We start from the raw sequence: 19,275 nt of genomic DNA, 5'->3' as shown, positions 1-19,275 counted from the left end.
GGTGGAAAAGGTACAAAACAGTCGAAGCGCATAGCTGCTTTAAAACAGCTCGGCTTATTGCAAACAAAGCCATAAGGCTGGCCAAGGCAAATTATTTTAAGTATAAGTTTAGTTCTGCTTTGAATACAAAAGAAAAGTGGAACAAAATCAAACAAATAGGAATTGGTAAGCCCAAAAGTGACCTGTCTCATCCCCCTGATGTCGACATCAACGAAATAAATAATACTTTTGTAAGACTACCAAACTCAGCCGACAATGTGTGTATTGATAACTACTCCGTGCGTGTTAATGTTGACACTAGCCCTTTCGAGTTTGTTTGTGTCGATAATTGTGATGTTGTCCAAGCCATACTTTCCGTGAAGTCTAACGCAATGGGGCTTGATGGTATATGTTCAAAGTTTTTAAAAGTCATTCTTCCCAAAATCCTTCCCCACATTACTTACTTGGTCAACTCAATTTTGACGACCGGTGTCTTCCCAATATACTGGAAAGCTGCAAAAGTTATTCCAATCCGTAAACAAAATAATGAGTATCGACCAATAGCCATACTCCCTTTCCTCTCTAAGGTCGTTGAACGTATTCTACATGGGCAAATCGTATCATATGTACATGAATACAAGCTCCTGCCAGATAGTCAGTCCGGTTTCAGGTCAAAGCGGAGCTGTACAACGGCACTATTATCTGTGACAGAAGAAATTCGTGAGCGAGTGGATGAAAGTTACATTGCCTTCTTAACACTTCTTGACCACTCCAAAGCTTTCGATTCTGTAGACCACACTCTGCTCTGTAGGAAGCTGGAAAACCTATTTAACTTCTCTGGTCATGCAGTTGCCCTTATAAGATCATATCTTGGCGATAGGACTCAAGCAGTATGTATAGATGGTGAAAAGTCTGACTTCCTTCATGTCTTAAGAGGCGTCCCTCAAGGCTCTATCCTGGGTCCTCTGTTATTTGTTCTGTACATCAATAACTTACCCGATGTCCTTAAGTATTGTAATGTTCATATCTACGCTGATGATGTGCAGTTATTTACGTGTTGTCCTCGTGATCAAACTAGCTTGGGCATAAGTAACTTAAACCACGATTTGAATCAAATATTTTCATGGGCTGCTATGAATGGCTTATGTATAAACCCGAATAAGTCAAAATGTATTGTTATTCATAGAAGGTCTTTTCCCACTAATGATTTAGAGAATGTAGTGTTCGACAATTCCGTTATAGAATACGTAGATACGGCGAAAAACTTAGGTGTAATTTTTAACAAAACATTGACATGGAAAGACCATATTTTTAGAACGGTTGGGAAAGTGTATGGAATGCTTCGTACACTATGGTTAACACAGTATTTCACGCCTTTGCACATAAAACTACTTCTGGCTAAAGCGTACTTAATACCTACGCTACTCCATGGTTGTGTGATTTACTCAAACTGTGACTATCTGTGCAAGAACAAACTAAATGTTGTTTACAACAACATTGCTAGATATGTTTATGGGTTGAAAAGATTTGACGACGTATCTCAACATGCTGAAAGGTTGCTAAACATTTCTTTCGAAAATCTTTTAAAAGTCATAACACTGTCCTTCTTCCATAAATTGATACACACGAAGGAACCTGACTATTTATATCGTAAGCTCATTTTTCTGCAATCATCAAGATCGGTGTTTCTTCTTAAGCACATCAGATACCGCTCGCTAACCTCTGAGCGCCAATTCTTTGTTACTGCAATACGTCTTTGGAACTCGCTACCTACTAGTCTTCGACTCTTAAGTAATGCTCTGCACTTCAGAAAAGAGCTAACATCATTTTTTAACGACTCTTAAACTGGATCTCAAATTGTTGTTGTTAAAATGATCATTTCTAAGTTATCATCACTACTGCTGTCTTTTAATATTTATTAACTACTTTTCTTTAGTTTTAATATTTACATTTACATACATAAATATTTCACTATTGTCCGTTATATTTAATTTAATTTGATTAATCTAATTTATTATTATTATAAATGTTCAATTTTTATAGCTCATGCTATTCATGACTAGCACTGTTAAATAATTTGTCAAAATTGTTGTGCTAGGAACAAATTTTCAAATAAATACATACATACATACAAAATGCTTAGTATTCTAAATTATGAACACTGAAATTTTTTAAAAATCCAATATTTGGATATAATCATTATACCTAAAATTACTCAAAATTTGCTTCATATTGGTGGTATAATATTGTGATGATAATTTGCGTCACTAAGCGATACTAAGTAAATAAAGGCATAACAACAATAAAGCAAGCTGCCACTCTTGTGTACATCAAATCAATCATCACATACGCACATACATACAAGGCAACGAAGAGATAACTTACACAAAGGTGTAGTCACCAGCCGAAGTGTTACCTACATATACACACGCATATGGCTACAAACTACAAATATACATGTCATGACTGGTAACCAAGCATGAAGTTCGTGAAATTACTAGACATTAGGAGAAATGGGTGAACGAGGAAACCGATAGTATAAAAGCAGCGCAAGCTGGGGCATGACTACTCAGTTTTGATTTAAGCACGCTATTGGTTGTGAAGTTAAGCGTTATTGTGAAGTACTCTCAACGTAGTCTAATAAAGACAATTTTGCATTAGAGAATATTGGAGTTATTTATTCTATTGTTTAAATGAATTAAAGATCCAGGAGTTGAATTAAAGAAATGAGTTGGAGAACCGCGGATTGAATACAACCAGCAATAAGGTCGAACTTCAAGCACGGCTACGAGAGGTTATGGAGTTGGAAGGAATTAATGTGGACGAGTATGTCTTTCATCCTGATGGGGACGAGACCATGACAAAATTGGAAGAGAAGAACGGAAGTCCGAATCAAGTCGCAAGTGGCGAGAATAATGCGACATTGGCTTTATTATCACAGATATCGACAAAAACGGAGGCCCAGGAAACACGTGTAACAGCAATGTACTCACAAATATCAACCAATTTGTCATCTCAACTGGAGGAACAGAATACATATATGACATCACAAATGGCATCCAAACTGGAGTCGCTGGAGACACGTATAACATCTCAACTAGAATCGCAGGAGACTCGTATAACAACCAAGATGGAAACACAGTTAAAAGAACAGAAGACATATATTGCTGAGCAGTTGAAAGCACAAGAAACTCGCATATATTCGCAACTGTCAGAACAGGAATCAAGTGTATCATGAAAACTGGAAGCACAGGATGCAAAAATCGCTCAATTTCAGGCAGAAGTCTATGATTTGAAGGGTCGTATGGAGCAGTTACAACTAAATCGCCCAGCCTTTCCAGCGAGTAATCCAAAGGTAAAAACACCATCCTTTGACGCTTCTGTTCCTTTCCAGGTGTTTAAGATTTAGTTTGAGAAGATCGCAACAGTGAACAACTGGAGTACTGAAGATAAAGGTGCTGCAATATTCGTGGCATTCAAAGGATCTGCTGCTGAAATCCTACAGACTATTCCCGAGGGAGAGCGGAACAACTACGAAACATTGATGAGCGCTCTAGGGAGGCGATACGGAAGTGAACACAGAAAGCAGATATACCAAATAGAGGTGCAAAACCGCTACCAAAGACCTAATGAGACTTTGCAGGAGTTTGCTTCGGATTGGCTCATCTCGCAAATGCGGATGCACCCTTCGAATACGCCGAAAGGGTAAAAATCCAGAGCATTATTAATGAAATGCGGGATATCGAAACGAAGCGAGCGACATGCGCAAACCCAAAACCTACATTTACAGAAACGGTATCACATGCTCTGATTCAGGAAACAGTATCGCTTCTGTGTAAGCCAGCTTTCGAAGCACGCCGTGTGGAGGTAGAAAGGCCAGAATGGGTGAACACAATATTGGACATACTGAAAGGATCGCAAAACCGTAGTGAAAGGGTTATCAAATGCTTCAACTGCGGGAAGCCTGGTGACATTGCATGTCATTGCGATCTTGATCCTAGTTGTTTCAACAGCACGGGTGGTCCTAAGAACAATGCTGGAGGAGATGAGCAAGAGCGAGTCAGATGTAAAGATCGAGAGCTAGCTACAGCTATTGAATGTCCTGTGATATCTGTATCGCAAATCGGAAGGAAATCGAGCAATCTTACCGTTAGAGGAAGTGTGGATGGCAAGCAGCGTGTACTGACTGTAGATATGGGGGCATCTCATTACTTAGTCTGATCTGACTTGGTCAACAGAAGAGTAAAACCGTTACCTGGAGCAAGATTGCGTACGGCCACTGGTGCGTATAACCAAGTCCAAGGAGAAGTAGTGTGTGAGGTCTTAATTGGAAAGGTCACGGTTGTACACAAATTCGTTGTGGCGGAGATCGTTGATGAAGTCAGATTGGGAGTGGACTTCTTGGTTGACCATGATATCAGGATCGATATGCAGAGAAGGTTTATGCGTTATAAGAAGCAGGATGTACCACTCAACTTCAGTTTTGAGAAAGGGTTCAGCAGTTAGCGGGTTCTGGTGGAGAAGACTACAAAGACCACGAAGGTCGGAGACAGCAGGCCGTGCAAATACATGTGGAACGAATGGATCAAACAACTCAAAACCGAAGGTACCTGCGAGAAAAACACTGACATTGAAAAACCTTAATGGAAGCACTAAAACAAGGAAAGAATTTCACAGAAAGAGTGCAAGGGTGGCTTCAAGCCAGGGCTCACTACTGTTGTGAAATGTCAGAACGATACTGATTATGCAAAGTGAATCTGTCAAGCTAAAGCTCTTCGACGTAGTCCAGTGGCCAAACAACAGAGTGTGAGGCAACGAACTAGAATAACGAGCAGTAAGATGAACCACAGGTACGACAAGAAGAACAATTCGGAAGGTTTCTTGGAGGGAGTTTTGGTACTGCTATACAACCCTCAACGGCGGAAAAGTGTCCCATCCAAATTTTGGTGCAGCTGGGAAAGCCCGCTCAAAGTTGTGAAGAAGATCAGTGATGCCATCTACCGCATACATACAATTGGGAAACCACGAAATAGAAGGGTGGTTCATTTGCAGAGGCTAGCAGCGGTTGGATCGAGAGATTTGTGTGATCGTGGCGATCACACTTAGGTGGAGGGCGGTGTGACGAATATTGGCATCACTAAGCGATACTAAGTAAATAAAGGCACAACAACAATAAAACAAGCTGCAACTCTTGTGTACACCACAGTACACAGAGTCTTGCAATATTTGGATAAAATCAGGTATTTTAGTCCATTGCAATAAGGATTTCGGTCAGGAGTATCTACTGAAGACGCTCCTCTTAACTCATGCTAGTTTATTTATAAAACAATGGATGTAAAAGGGACTTGTGCTAGTCTTTTTGTTGATATTAAAAAAGCTTTTGACATGGTTGACCATAATAATCTTTTAAGTAAATTGCACTCAGCAGGTTTCCGTGGAAACGTTCTAGATTGGTTTAAATCATATCTAAATTTAAGAAGTCGAAAGGTGAAAGTAAACCATAATCTAAGCTCACCTAGACTAATTGATTTGGGTGTCCCGCAGGGCTCAGTCCTTTTGTAGGAAAAGTCACAGCATTTGCCGATGACCTGGCAATCGCATATAGATCAAACAATACTTTTAATCTTTATGTGGATATAAATCACGATGTGAGCCTCCTAAAAGAATGGTTCGCTTCTCATAAGCTTATTGTAAGCAATAAAACTAAATTAATTTGGTCTTTGTGGAAAGAAAGCAACTAGTGGTGGCATTATTTTTCACTCTGCAAGTTGTTTGCGGCAAAAACTTTGTACTAGTTCTTGTATTCAAAACGAGTATCGAGTTAATTATTTTCCTGATTTAAACTGTGACGCAATGTGTTTCAACGTCAAAGTTGTCAATAATTTTAGATATCTGGGTGTTATATTCGATCATAACCTAAGCTGTTTTTCGCATATCTCTGCCATGAAAGTTTACTTGCTAGCAACTGTTCGCTCTTTTTTCGCCTGCAAAAACTATGTGTAAATAGTGTACTGAAAATGATGCATTATGGACTTGTACAGTCTAAACTTCAATATGGCATAAGTTGATGCGGCAGTGCATATTCTAGTAGAATTTGACCACTCTTAATATTGCAAAAGTGTGTTATACAAAGAATTTGTAATGCTAGCCGTTTAACGCACTCGATGATTCTCTTTAGAAGATTAAATATTCTCCTGTAAGACACTTGTACTACTTTAAAGTATTAAAATTTTTTTTATGAAAAGTGGTTATCTACATATTCCAATATACACTTCACTTTTGTTAAGGAGTAATTCTAATGCAAATGTTACTGTTCCTGCCTCACACACAACTCTGTATCGAAATTTATATACCATAGTATCGTGTATGATTTTCAATAAGCTTCCCGAAGGTATAGGTACAAACAATTCGAAGAATAAGCGTTTTCTAAAACAGGTAAAACTATGGCTTCTTGGGTTGAGCCATGAAGATATTGAAGTTCTGTTCCGGCCTATCACATAATTGGCATCCAATTTAAAAGCATTGCAACATATTTTATTACTACTTTTTTATTTTTATTTAATGAGTTCACTTGTAAGTTCCTTGCTATGTAATGAACCGATGTACTTTATTTCTATTTATTTTAAATACTTTATTTCTCTTTATTTTAAAAACTTTTATTTGAATACATTTTTTAGCATCAATTTTTTAACCTTTATAACATTGCAGCATGTTTTCTTGCTACTTTCATATTTTACTAAATATGCTCACTTGTAAGTTGCTTGCTACGTAATGAACCGATGTGCTTATTTCTATTTATTTTAAATACTTTATTTTAATATTTTATTCATCATCAATGTTAAACCTTTCTAACTCCGTTTAAATGTTATTTGATTGTACCCCGCATTCTAACTTCCATTGTAATCATTAGAAGGAATGGCGTTATCACTGTTCTCATTTTGATCACTCTACGCCATTAGCTATTATCTTATTGTATTTACTTTATTGTATGTTCACTAATGTACTAATGTTAAAATCTGTTAAATTTCATTTCATAAGATAATATTGAATAAATAAATAAATAAAAAAAATAAATAAACATCAAATCAATCATCATTTATGCACATACATACGAGGCAACGAAGAGATAACTCAGACACAGCTGTAGTCATCAGCCGAAGTGTTACTCACACATACACATGTATATGGCTTCAAACTACAAATATACATATATATGGCTGGTAACCAAGCACGAAGTTCGCGAAATTACTAGAACTTATGAGAAATGGGTGAACGAGGAAACCGATAGTATAAAAGCAGCGCAAGATGAGGCATGACTAATCAGTTTTGATTTAAGCACGCTATTGATTGTGAAGTTAGGTGTTATTGTGAAGTACTCTCAAAGTAAACTAATAAAGACCATTTTGCATTATTGAATATTGGAGTTATTTATTCAATAGTTTAGCGACTCGAACGTTAGCAGAAGATTTGAAATTAGCGGAATTCTCTAAATTCGTTACAATATCGACAGACAAACTTTTTTTGATTGAACTCTTTAGCGCAGGGTCCGGCCTATATATAAACTTTTAATGCAGTGACTAATAGTTAATATGAGAGGTGTATAGCAGAAACGCCATTAACTTCAAGACACAAAGATAGAAAATATAGCCGTCTCGCAGTGTGAAGTGTGCGCCAGAAGACACTTTCCACAATAGTCTTGGAATTCCGTAAATTCATTCATTTGTTTTGGGATGTGTAAGAAAAATTTAAACATCGACATCCCAAACGAAAAGTAACGCTTTCAAAATTTTTACATAGGATTTCTTTGTACAAATTTTTAAGGGTGACTTTTTTAGCATGTCGATATATTGCTTCAGAAATTCTCAATTGCTATCGGAATGCTTGCACTATATAAAATATATAAAATTATTAAAAAAAAAAATGTTAAGTTAAACGGTTTTATTGAAAACAATACTTACATGAAGTAATAATAATACTAAAAGCTAGAAAATAATTAGTGAGGTCCTAATTACTAGTCATCACAATCCTCATCAATCTAGGGTGTTGATCAGACAATTGAATAAAAGCGTTGGGCGCGTGAAATTTCTAAAAATGTGAGTGGTAGCATAACCTTTTGAGGTGTAGCATAACCTTTTAAATGTTCAGCTTGTCTTATATACGATTACCAATATAAATTTGACGCGTCCAACGCTTTTATTTAATTGTCTGATCAACGCCCTAGATTGATGAGGAGTGTGATGACTAGTACTTAGAACCTAACCTACCTAATTATTTTCTAGCTTTTAGTATTATTATTACTTCATGTAAGAATTGTTTTCAATAAAACCGTTTAACTTAAAATATTTTTTTTAATTATTTTATTTTCAAGTTTTTAGTCTCTATTTAATCGCCTATTATTTCTCATTCAATTTAGTTCATTTAGTGACTCATTATTTGTAACGAAAACCTTGCACCAACTGGCATAAACAAAGTGCAATATGTTATATGTTAGTAGAGTGCCAGCCGCAATGTTGCAGCGGAAGTGAAATGTTTAGCATTAGCATCATGTAGCTTCGCTGTGGGCACCAGGTTGCTAAAAGCATTGCAACATTGCGGCCAAGGCACGAATGCTAGGTATCTATGTGTTGTTTTGTTAGGTATGCAAATGTAGTTTGTATAAGCGTGTATGTGTGAACATGTGAATGTATGATTGCGTGGACATATAAACGAAAATACGGGAAAGCCGAGAAGAAAATTTAACATGTATAGGTGAAAGTTGTCCGTTTCTGGATAACGTTCTTTGCCACGGCGGTGGCTATAAAAGGGCATCGAGTTAGACAACGGGGAAAAGTTTTCTTGTAACAGTGGCCAGTGCAAGTCAAGCGATTGTGTGTGAGTACAGTGCCAAGTTAATAATACTTTTTTACTAGTAGAGTAAGAAAGGGAAGTTTTTAGTGCGCGTGATTTAAAAACGTCATACATAAAAGTTCCGCGAAAAGTCCGGAAGTCCGGCAGTTTTCATTTGGATACCGCCATCAAAATGTATAGTACCAGATCACTTTAAATTTGCAGAAATAGCACAGTGGGCAGCGGTGTCGAAGAAAAGGTTGCTAAATACCGGAATCGTTGGCGGCAAGAAGGCCCGAATTAGTGGCGGTCAACACAAAAACAAAAACTACTACAGATACCACATTGGCAATACACTCTTTCACACAAACGACACACGCAAATTATCAACAGAGCGATATTTGAAACAGGAACATGGACACAAACACCACACCAAGTCCAAGGAAAGCTTAGTAATAAGAGCAGCAACAACGACCTATAAAACACTAGCCACCGATCATTAGACACAACACCTTTTGGAACAGTAAACATAATCATGGTAGATATAATCCCACCGAATACCACGAACGTAAAAACCAGCAACATCTGAAGCGGGCTACCTCAAACATATCACAGTAACAACAACAACACCATCTACAGGAGAAGCAGAGTCGGAGTTACTTTTTAAATATGTAATTTTCTGAAATAATTGTATTCATTGTAGTTTTAATATATATTTAAGTAGTTTTCAGAGAAATTCTTTGCGTTTTTTTGCTTAACTTTCGTTTCTAACTTCCCATCTACTTGCAATTCATTTGGTTTCACTTTTTGTTTCATTATTTTAATTGCGCTCAATTCTGAAATAATTGTATTCATTGTAGTTTTAATATATATTTAAGTAGTTTTCAGAGAAATTCTTCTTTGCGTTTTTTTGCTTAACTTTCGTTTCTAACTTCCCATCTACTTGCAATTCATTTGGTTTCACTTTTTGTTTCATTATTTTAATTGCGCTCAATGGTCTAAATTTTGAGGGAAAGGGGGGTACAGGACATAAAGGAGCTCTTTTTTTTAGTTAGTTGAAACAACAAAACTGGCATATGCTGATGATATTGATATCAGCCTAAACACCCGCTCTGTTAGTTATGCTTACTCCAAACTACACACCACATAGTCCAGCGAATTAAAACGCAGGGGCTGCGCTGGCTAGGCCATGTTATGCGAATGAAAGAGGATGCTCCGGCCAAGAAAGTGTTTCTATCGGAACCCGCCTATGAAAGCAAAGGTAGAGGGCGGCCCCCACTCCGTTGGAAGAACCAGGAGGAAAACGATTTAAATTCCCTTGGTGTGACCAATTGGCGCCGGTTGGTGGAGCGACTGGCACGCCTTGTTGGACGGCCATAACCGTTTAGACGGTTAAGCGCCAATTAAGTAAGTTAGTAAGAAACAAAAAAAAAACATAATAATCCTTTTCCCCAGAATTTGCTCCCTTTTCCTTCCTGTCACCAGCAGAGCGTGTACCGACAGCCTTTTAACAACCTACGCCTCTGTGCGCTTACACGCAAGCTCACCACTGTCTCTGAAGACCAACGTATTACGTGTGCATGTGTGTGAATACAAGCTAATATGTTTTAAGCCTTCCAGGAACTTTGAGTGACTTTGCGCTCAAGTGGGTTGACAGTAAACCGAAAACGGTAGTGGCAACAGGAACAATTTTTCTATAAAAGAGCCGCCATCCCGTTCTTTTCTATCAAAAAAGTTTGGAATACGGTGTCCACAACGCGAGTGCAGTGAAAGTGAAAAAAAAAATGAAAAAATAAAAATTGTGTAAAGTGATAAAGTTTTAAAGTGCGAAACCGTAAGCTACCGGTTCGGTGAAAAGTGCCGCATCCAAAAGAGAAATATTATTCCTGCCACCAACAGATCCAGCACCACAAGCAACGGTAAGTATCACCACCATTCCCGTATACCTAAAGCCCTCACTGTAGTCCCATGTCCATAACCTTCCATTAACACCCGCATAATTTCTCGAATCCCCCTTTTTTCATCCTATAGTTTCTGTTGAAGGAAACCCCAAAGGAAACCAACCACCACCGTCGGTGCTTGGCACCAAAAATCCACCAACGGTAAGTAAATACATCCACCTTAGTGAGCAACCACACACATTTGCAACCATTCACCTAAACACACAGACGCCTCCAAAACATAAGATATCAACCACACGCATATGTAACCGCCTCAACACAAATACACCATACCAATCCACCGAAACTAACACCGATACACGCAAACAAAGTACCAACCAACCTCAGCAGCACCAAATATCATCCTCCAGCATACACAATAAAACACCCAAATACAAATAAGAATCAACACCAAAAGATACCATACACCCGGAAGCATTCACACCTGCTGATCACAACCACACCAGCGACTACCAACAACCACACCAACAATAACCACGCAACACTTAAAAATACCGCGACCACATATTTCTACGCACTTGGTGATACAAAACCATACAAACACCGAAATAGTAAAAGCAACATCCAACAGTCAATACACGGTAAGCACAAACACAACCAACGCTATTAACAGGTGAAAGATAATTTTCGAATACACAACTCTAAACGCACACAAAGAGAGGGCATCATATCACATCACATCAAATCACAGCAACATATCACATCACAAATATCACATCAGATCACATCACATCATATCACAAACAACTAACTAATAGCGTGAGTTATATTTAGCCAGTCTCTGGTGCGGATTGCTGCATCAGCAGGGCTGTGGTGAGAAGACCGCAAAAGGTAGAGAGTGCACTCAGTACCTTTTCAAATTCGCCGCAACATCACACCACCAACCCGAGGATGCATGCACAGAGGGACCCACAATACTTTTTAGTTTTTTTATTGGCTTAAAAATTATGTTTTTTTCGATTGTAAGTGATATTTTTTTCTTCTTTATGAATTTCTCATATGAGAGAGTTTCCTGAATTCTAATATTTATTTTCGTATTAGTTTTTTTATATATACAGGTTACAATATTCACTTACCCCAAACAAAAACATACTATGCACAGTAATCGCTCCACACACACTTTTTACCACACTTATATACATGTAATGTTATTATTTTTTTACTTTTAGTACATATTAAGTATTTGCTTTTTTTTTTTTGAATTTTTGGTGCGCTTTGGTTTTTTTTATCATTTTTCACACCTTAATACCTTAGGCACGCATGAATTTTTTTTTTTTGTTGTACTATGTTTTGATAGTTTTTATTCCTATTTGGTTTTCTCTATAAACGTATATATGTTTTTCACCCTTACTATTTCAGCAAATTCAGCACATCCACTGCACTGCGCCGGCGCTGTTGGAGTACGATTATATGGGTGAGTGAAATTTGAGTACAATATTTTTGCCAATACACATATTTGAATGTACATATACTAACATATACTGCCTGATCTTCTTGAGAAATAGAAGATTAACAAAAAACAAGTAAGGAAGGTTAAGTTCGGGTGCAACCGAACATTAGATACTCAGTTGAGAGCTATGGTGACAACATAAGGGATTATAACCATGTAGGAGGGAATCCCTGGAATGTGTTGGTATGACATGTGTATCAAATGAAAGGCATTAAAGAGTATTTTATGAGGGAGTGGGCCATAGTTCTATAGGTGGACGCCATTTAGGGATATCGCCATAAAAGTGGATCAGGGTTGACTCTAGAATTTGTTTGCACGATATGGGTATCAAATTAAAGGTGTTAATGGGTATTTTAAAACGGAGTAATCCTTAGTTCCATAGTTGGACGCCGTTTCGAGATATCGCCATAAAGGTGGACCAGGGGTGACCCTAGAATTTGTTTGTACAATATGGGTATCAAACGAGAGATATTAATAAGGGTTTTAAAAGGGAGTGGTGGTAGTTGTATAGGTGGTCGCCTTTTCGAGATATCGCCATAAAGGTGGACCAGGAGTGACCCTAGAATGCGTTTGTACAATATGGGTATCAAACGAAAGGTGTTAATGAGTATTTTAAGAGGGAGTAGGCCTTAGTTCTATAGGTGGAAGCCGTTTCGAAATATCGCCATAAAGGTGGACCAGGGGTGACTCTGGAATGTGTTTGTTCGATATGGGTATCAAATTAAAGGTATTAATGAGGTTTCTAAAAGGGAGTGGTGGTAGTTGTATAGGTGGTCGCCTTTTCGAGATATCGCCATAAAGGTGGACCAGGAGTGACTCTAGAATGCGTTTGTACAATATGGGTATCAAACGAAAGGTGCTAATGAGTATTTTAAAAGGGAGTGTGCCTTAGTTCTATAGGTGGTCGCTTTTTCGAGGTATCGCAATAAAGGTGGAGTAGGGGTGACTCTAGACTTTGTTTGTACGATATGGGTATCAAATTAAAGGTGTTATTGATTATATTTAAAAGGGAGTGGGCCTTCGTTCTATAGGTGGTCGCTTTTTCGAGATATCGCCATAAAGGTGGACCAGGGATGACTCTAGAATATGTATGTACGATATGGGTATCAAATGAAAGGTGTTAATGAGTATATTAAAAGGGCGTGGGGCTTAGTTCTATAGGTGGACGCCTTTTCGAGATATCGCCATAAAGATGGACGAGGGGTGACTCTAGAATGTGTTTGTACGATATTGGTATCAAATTAAAGGTTTAATGAGAGGTTTAAAAGGGAGTGGTGGTAGTTGTATATGTGAAGGCGTTTTCCAGATATCGACCAAAATGTGGACCAGGGTGACCCAGAACATCATCTGTTGGATACCGCTAATTTATTTATATATGTAATACCTGCCAAGATTTCAAGGGTTTTTTATTTCGCCCTGCAGAACTTTTTCATTTTCTTCTACTTAATATGGTAGGTGTAACAACCATTTTACAAAGTTTTTTCTAAAGTTATATTTCGCGACAATAAACCAATCCAATTACCATGTCTCATCCCTTTTTTCGTATTTGGTATAGAATTATGGCATTTTTTTTCATTTTTCGTAATTTTCGATATCGAAAAAGTGGGCGTGATCATTGTCGGATTTCGTTCATTTTTTATACCAAGATAAAGTGAGTTCAGATAAGTACGTGAACTAAGTTCAGTAAAGATACGTCGATTTTTGCTCAAGTTATCGTGTTAACGGCCAGGCGGAAGGACAGACGGACGAATGTGTATAAAAACTGGGCATGGCTTCAACCGATTTCGCCCATTTTCACAGAAAACAGTTAAAATCTATGCCCCTACCAAATTTCAAAAGGATTGGTAAATTTTTGTTCGTCTTATGGCATTAAAAGTAGCCTAGACAAATTAAATGAAAAATGGCAGAGCCACGCCCATTTTGAAATTTTCTTTTATTTTTGTATTTTGTTGCATCATATCTTTACTGGATTTGAATGTTGACATAATTTACTTATATACTGTAAAGATATTAAATTTTTTGTTAAAATTTTACTTAAAAAAAAATTTTTTTTTTAAAAGTGGGCGTGGTCCTTCTTCAATTTTGCTATTTTTTATTAAGCGTACATATAGTATTAGGAGTAACGTTCCTGCCAAATTTCATTATGATATCTTCAACGACTGACAAATTACAGCTTGCAAAATTTTTAAATTACCTTCTTTTAAAAGTGGGCGGTGCCACGCCCATTGTCCAAAATTTTACTAATTTTCTATTCTGCGTCATAAGTTCAACTCACCTGCCAAGTTTCATCGCTTTATCTGTCTTTGGTAATGAATTATCGCACTTTTTCGGTTTTTCGAAATTTTCGATACCGAAAAAGTGGGCGTGGTTATAGTCCGATATCGTTCATTTTAAATTGCGATCTGAGATGAGTGCTCGGGAACCTACATACCAAATTTCATCAAGATACCTCAAGATTTACTCAAGTTATCGTGTTAACAGACGAACGGACGGACGGACAAGGCTCAATCAAATTTTTTTTCAATCCTGATAATTTTGATATATGGAAGTCTATATCTATCTCGATTCCTTTATACCTGTACAACCAACCGTTATCCAATCAAACTTAATATACTCTGCGAGCTCAGCTCAACGGAGTATAAAAAGGAAAGAAAAGAAGGAAACCTAAACCTAAGGAATATATGTACATTTTCATAATATGCCAAACTGGTTTTTGCTTTATTTATGATCTGCTTTGCACCTATAATTGATTGTTGAGATAGGTCAGGGAATAGTGTTTACCTTTTTTGTGTTTTATTTTTTGCTTTTGCTTGCCGACTTTATGAGCATTTGAATGTTTGTATCTCTAGGATTTTGAATTTAACACCTAGTAGCAGTAGTACATTAGGGTGGCTCATAAATACTTGTTTTTACGGATATAAGATACCTCACCCCTGCTTTCCTTTTTATTTATATTTTTTTTGATTTACAAACTATTTTGTTAAATTGAATTGAATTAGAATCTTACGTTTTTGTTTGTTTAGCTTTTTTTGAAATTCAATTTTAAGCGATTTTTTTCATTCTATAGAATAAATAGCTCTAGGATATAGTTCTAAGCAAAATTAAATTGTTAATAAAATCGTATTATGTATGGATGAATATGTAAGTGTTCTGCAATCATGCAAGGCTAGGCTTTAAATATTTGGAGTGGTTGGTGAGCTCGTGCGCGGTAAGGTGGAGTGAAGGTAAGTGATAGGGAAATGACTTATTGACGGACGGACAGACGGCCAGACGGACATGGCTAAATCAACTCAGCTCTTCATCCTGATTATTTCGGACTGATTATTAAGGACTTACAATTTTGGGTTTCGTGACGAAATTAATATACCATTTCATTTTCATGAAAGGTATAAAAATAGGTAGGTACTTTGTGTGAGGATGCAAAGCTTCATGTCTTCTGTCTCATGACTATGTTTTCGAATCACGTATTTCAAAAATATATGACGTAATGTTAACTATTTGATGAAATTTGATGAATTTTGAAGCTTCTAGCCGTAAAAAAGGGGCAAAAATGACAGTTTATATGAAGTATATAATATATATACCACCGATCTCTACGATTTTTTCAGACAAAAACATATGCTATATACGTAAGCATTTGGTGAAATTTGAAGCTTCTAGCTGTTAAAACGGGAAAGAAATTGCGCAAAGTTTCTTATCTGAATAATCGGTTGTATGAGATATATACTATGTATACCACCGATCTCAATGATTTTTTTAGGCATCAATATATGCTATACACGTAAGCATTTGGTGAAATTTGAAGCTTCTAGCTGTTAAAATGGGGCCGAAATCGCAAAAAAATATATATATATACTATATTGTGACGACTATGAGTGACACTAAGTGATACTCACATCCCTAGTCTGATGCTAAGTAAATAAAGTCACAACAACAATAAAGCAGACAGTCACTTGTATCTACGTAAACGAATCAATCATTATGTCTACACATATGTAGGTACACGCAGCTGAGAAGCAAAGCACAACCATATGCAGACATCTTATTTGAAATGCTCCTAAATGTAGGCAATTATAATTGTGGAAGTGTCGCTCACACATACAAGCATGGGGTATGAGAGAAGCTATAAAATCGTGCAATTTTAGTTATAGCTGAGAAGTTTGAGACCTCATGGACAATGCTAGTAGATTCTAGAAGATGCGAACGAGGAAACCAGAGAGTATAAAAGGCCACAGGTGTAAAGGCGCTGGAATTCAGTTTGATTTGAGATTTCGATTAAGACGCTATCTAGCGAGCAAGAGCAGTATTATTTTGAATAGTAGAGTTTCATTTAAGCTATCTGTCAGTTTAGTTGTTAAGCCAGCTAGTTGCAAAGTATAAGTGTTATTTTGAAGTACTTTAATAAAGGCCATTTTTCCATTATTCAATATTGGAGTTATTTATGCAACAGTTTAGTGACTCGAACTCAGCAGAAGGTTGCAAATAAGGGGAATTGCAAGTAAATTCGTTACAATTGGTGTCAGAAGAGGAATTGTTGAATAAATTCCAGAGGACAACAAGGACATGGCAAAGTTCAGTGAATTGAAGATCCAGCAACTGAAGAAGGGTTGGAGAGCTGTGGATTGAATACAACCGGCATTAAACTCGAACTTCAGGCACGACTACGAGAGGCAATGGAATTAGAAGGAATTGACGTAGAAGAGTATGACTTTCATCTTGAAGGCGAGGAAACAACAAAAATGGAAGAGACAGTTACGCAGACAGATACGAGCACAGACTTGAACATGATTTTCTCAAACATCGACAGTGGCTTCTCAACTGGAATCGCAAAAGACAGATATAACATCTCAACTGGCATCTCAACTAGAAGAACAGAAAACGTATATGTCATCACAGATGGAATCGCAGGAGAACCGTATAACTTCGAAGATTGAAGCACAAGAGGCACGAATATCCGAAATGTCGGCACAAATATCAGCGCAGATCTCTGCACAACTGGAAGAGCAAGAAGGACGTATTTCTTCGAAGATGGAGGCGCAAGACACAAAAATTTTGCAACTTGAGAACAAAATCGATGCCGAGATTGAAACATTGCGAGGTCATATACAGGAGTTGCAAATAATTCGCCCAGTTGTTTCAGCAAGCAATACGAAGGTAAAAACTCCATCTTTTGACGGCTCTGTTCCTTCCCAGGTCTTCAAGCTACAGTTTGAGAAGGCCGCAACAGTGAACAACTGGAATGCTGAAGATAAAGTTGCTGCACTATTCGTGGCGTTGAAAGGGCCTGCAGCTGAGATTTTATAAGCCATTCCAGAGGGAGAACGGAACTGTTATGAAGCATTGATGGACGCTCTAGAGAGACGATACGGAACTGAGCATAGGAGACAGATATACCAAATGTAGTTGCTGAACCGCTTCCAGAGGCCTGGTGAAACATTGCAAGAGTTTGCGTCGGATATTGAAAGGCTAGCACATTTAGCGAATGCGGACGCACCCGTGGAATACACTGAACGGGGAAAGATTCAGAGCTTTATAAATAGCATACGGGACGTCGAAAAAAAGCGAGCTACATACGCAAACCCAAAGCCAACATTCGCAGAAACGGTGTCACAAGCTCTGATTCAGGAAACAGCGTCACTTCTGTGTAAGCCAGTTTTCAAAGCACGCCGTGTGGAAGTAGAAAGCCAGAGGGGGTAGAAGCAATATTGGAGGCGCTGAAAGGATCGCAAAAGCGGAGTGAAAAAGTTATCAAATGCTTCAAATGCGGGAAGTCCGGTCACAATGAACGTTATTGCGATCTTGGTCTTAATAATTCCAACAATGTGGGGGCCGTAAACGCAAAGCTGGAGGAGATGAGCAAGAGCGAGTAAGAGGTAGAGATCGAGAGCTAGATCCAGCTATTTAATGCCCTGTGATATCTGTGTCGCAAATTGGAAGGAAATCAAGCAGTCTTACCGTCAGAGGGAATGTGGATGGCAATGATCGTGTACTGACTGTAGATACGGGCGCATCTCATTCCTTGATCCGATCTGACTTGGTCAACAGGAGAGTAAAACTGTTACCTGGAGCGAGGTTGCGTACGGTCACTGGCGAGTATAACCAAGTCCGGGGAGAAGTGATCTGTGAAGTCTTAATTGGGAAGGTCATGGTTTTACACAAATTCGCTGTGGCGGAGATTGTTGATGAAGTTATATTGGGAGTGGATTTCTTGGTTGACCATGACATCAAGATCGATATGCAGAGAAGGGTGATGCATTATGAGAACCAAGATGTACCACTTAACTTCAGTTTGGAAAAAGGGTTCAGCAGTAAGCAAGTGCTGGTGGAGAAGACGCGACAAAGGCTACGAAAGTCAAAAGGAAAGGTTGATGGATCGAATGTGCCAAATAAAGTGAAATTAAAAGTACTTGCGAAAAAAAGACCGGCATCAACAAACCCTAATGGGTGCACTAAAGTGACTGAAAGAATTTTTCAGAAAGAATGCAAGGATGGTTTTAAGCCAGTGCGCACTTCTGTTGGGGAACGTGGGAACGATGCTGAGTATGCGAAACCAATCCGTCAACCGCAAGCTCTACGAAGTAGTTCATTGTCTCAGCAGCAGAGTGCGAAGGAACGATTCGGGATAATGAGTAGTAATATGAAATACAGGTACGACAAGGAAAATAATTCAGAAGGTTTCCGAGAGGGAGATTTGGTACTGCTCTACAACCACCACCGACAGAAAGGTGTTCCATCCAAGTTTCGGTGCATTTGGGAAGGCCCGTACAAAGTTGTGAAGAAGATCAGTGAAACCATCTACCGCATAAAAACCATTGGGAAACCACGATGTAGAAGAGTAGTTCAATTGGAGATCGGGAGATTTGTCTGATCGGGACGATCAGACTTAGGTGGAGGGCAGTGTGACGACTATGAGTGCCTCTAAGTGATACTCACATCCCTAGTCTGATGCTAAGTAAATAAAGTCACAACAACAATAAAGCAGACAGTCACTTGTATCTACATAAACGAATCAATCATTATGTCTACACATATGTAGGTACACGCAGCTGAGAAGCAAAG

Source organism: Eurosta solidaginis, chromosome 1 (assembly GCF_040869045.1).
Source record: "Eurosta solidaginis isolate ZX-2024a chromosome 1, ASM4086904v1, whole genome shotgun sequence".
Taxonomy (NCBI): Eukaryota; Metazoa; Arthropoda; class Insecta; order Diptera; family Tephritidae; genus Eurosta; species Eurosta solidaginis.
This window is presented reverse-complemented; position numbering follows the sequence as displayed.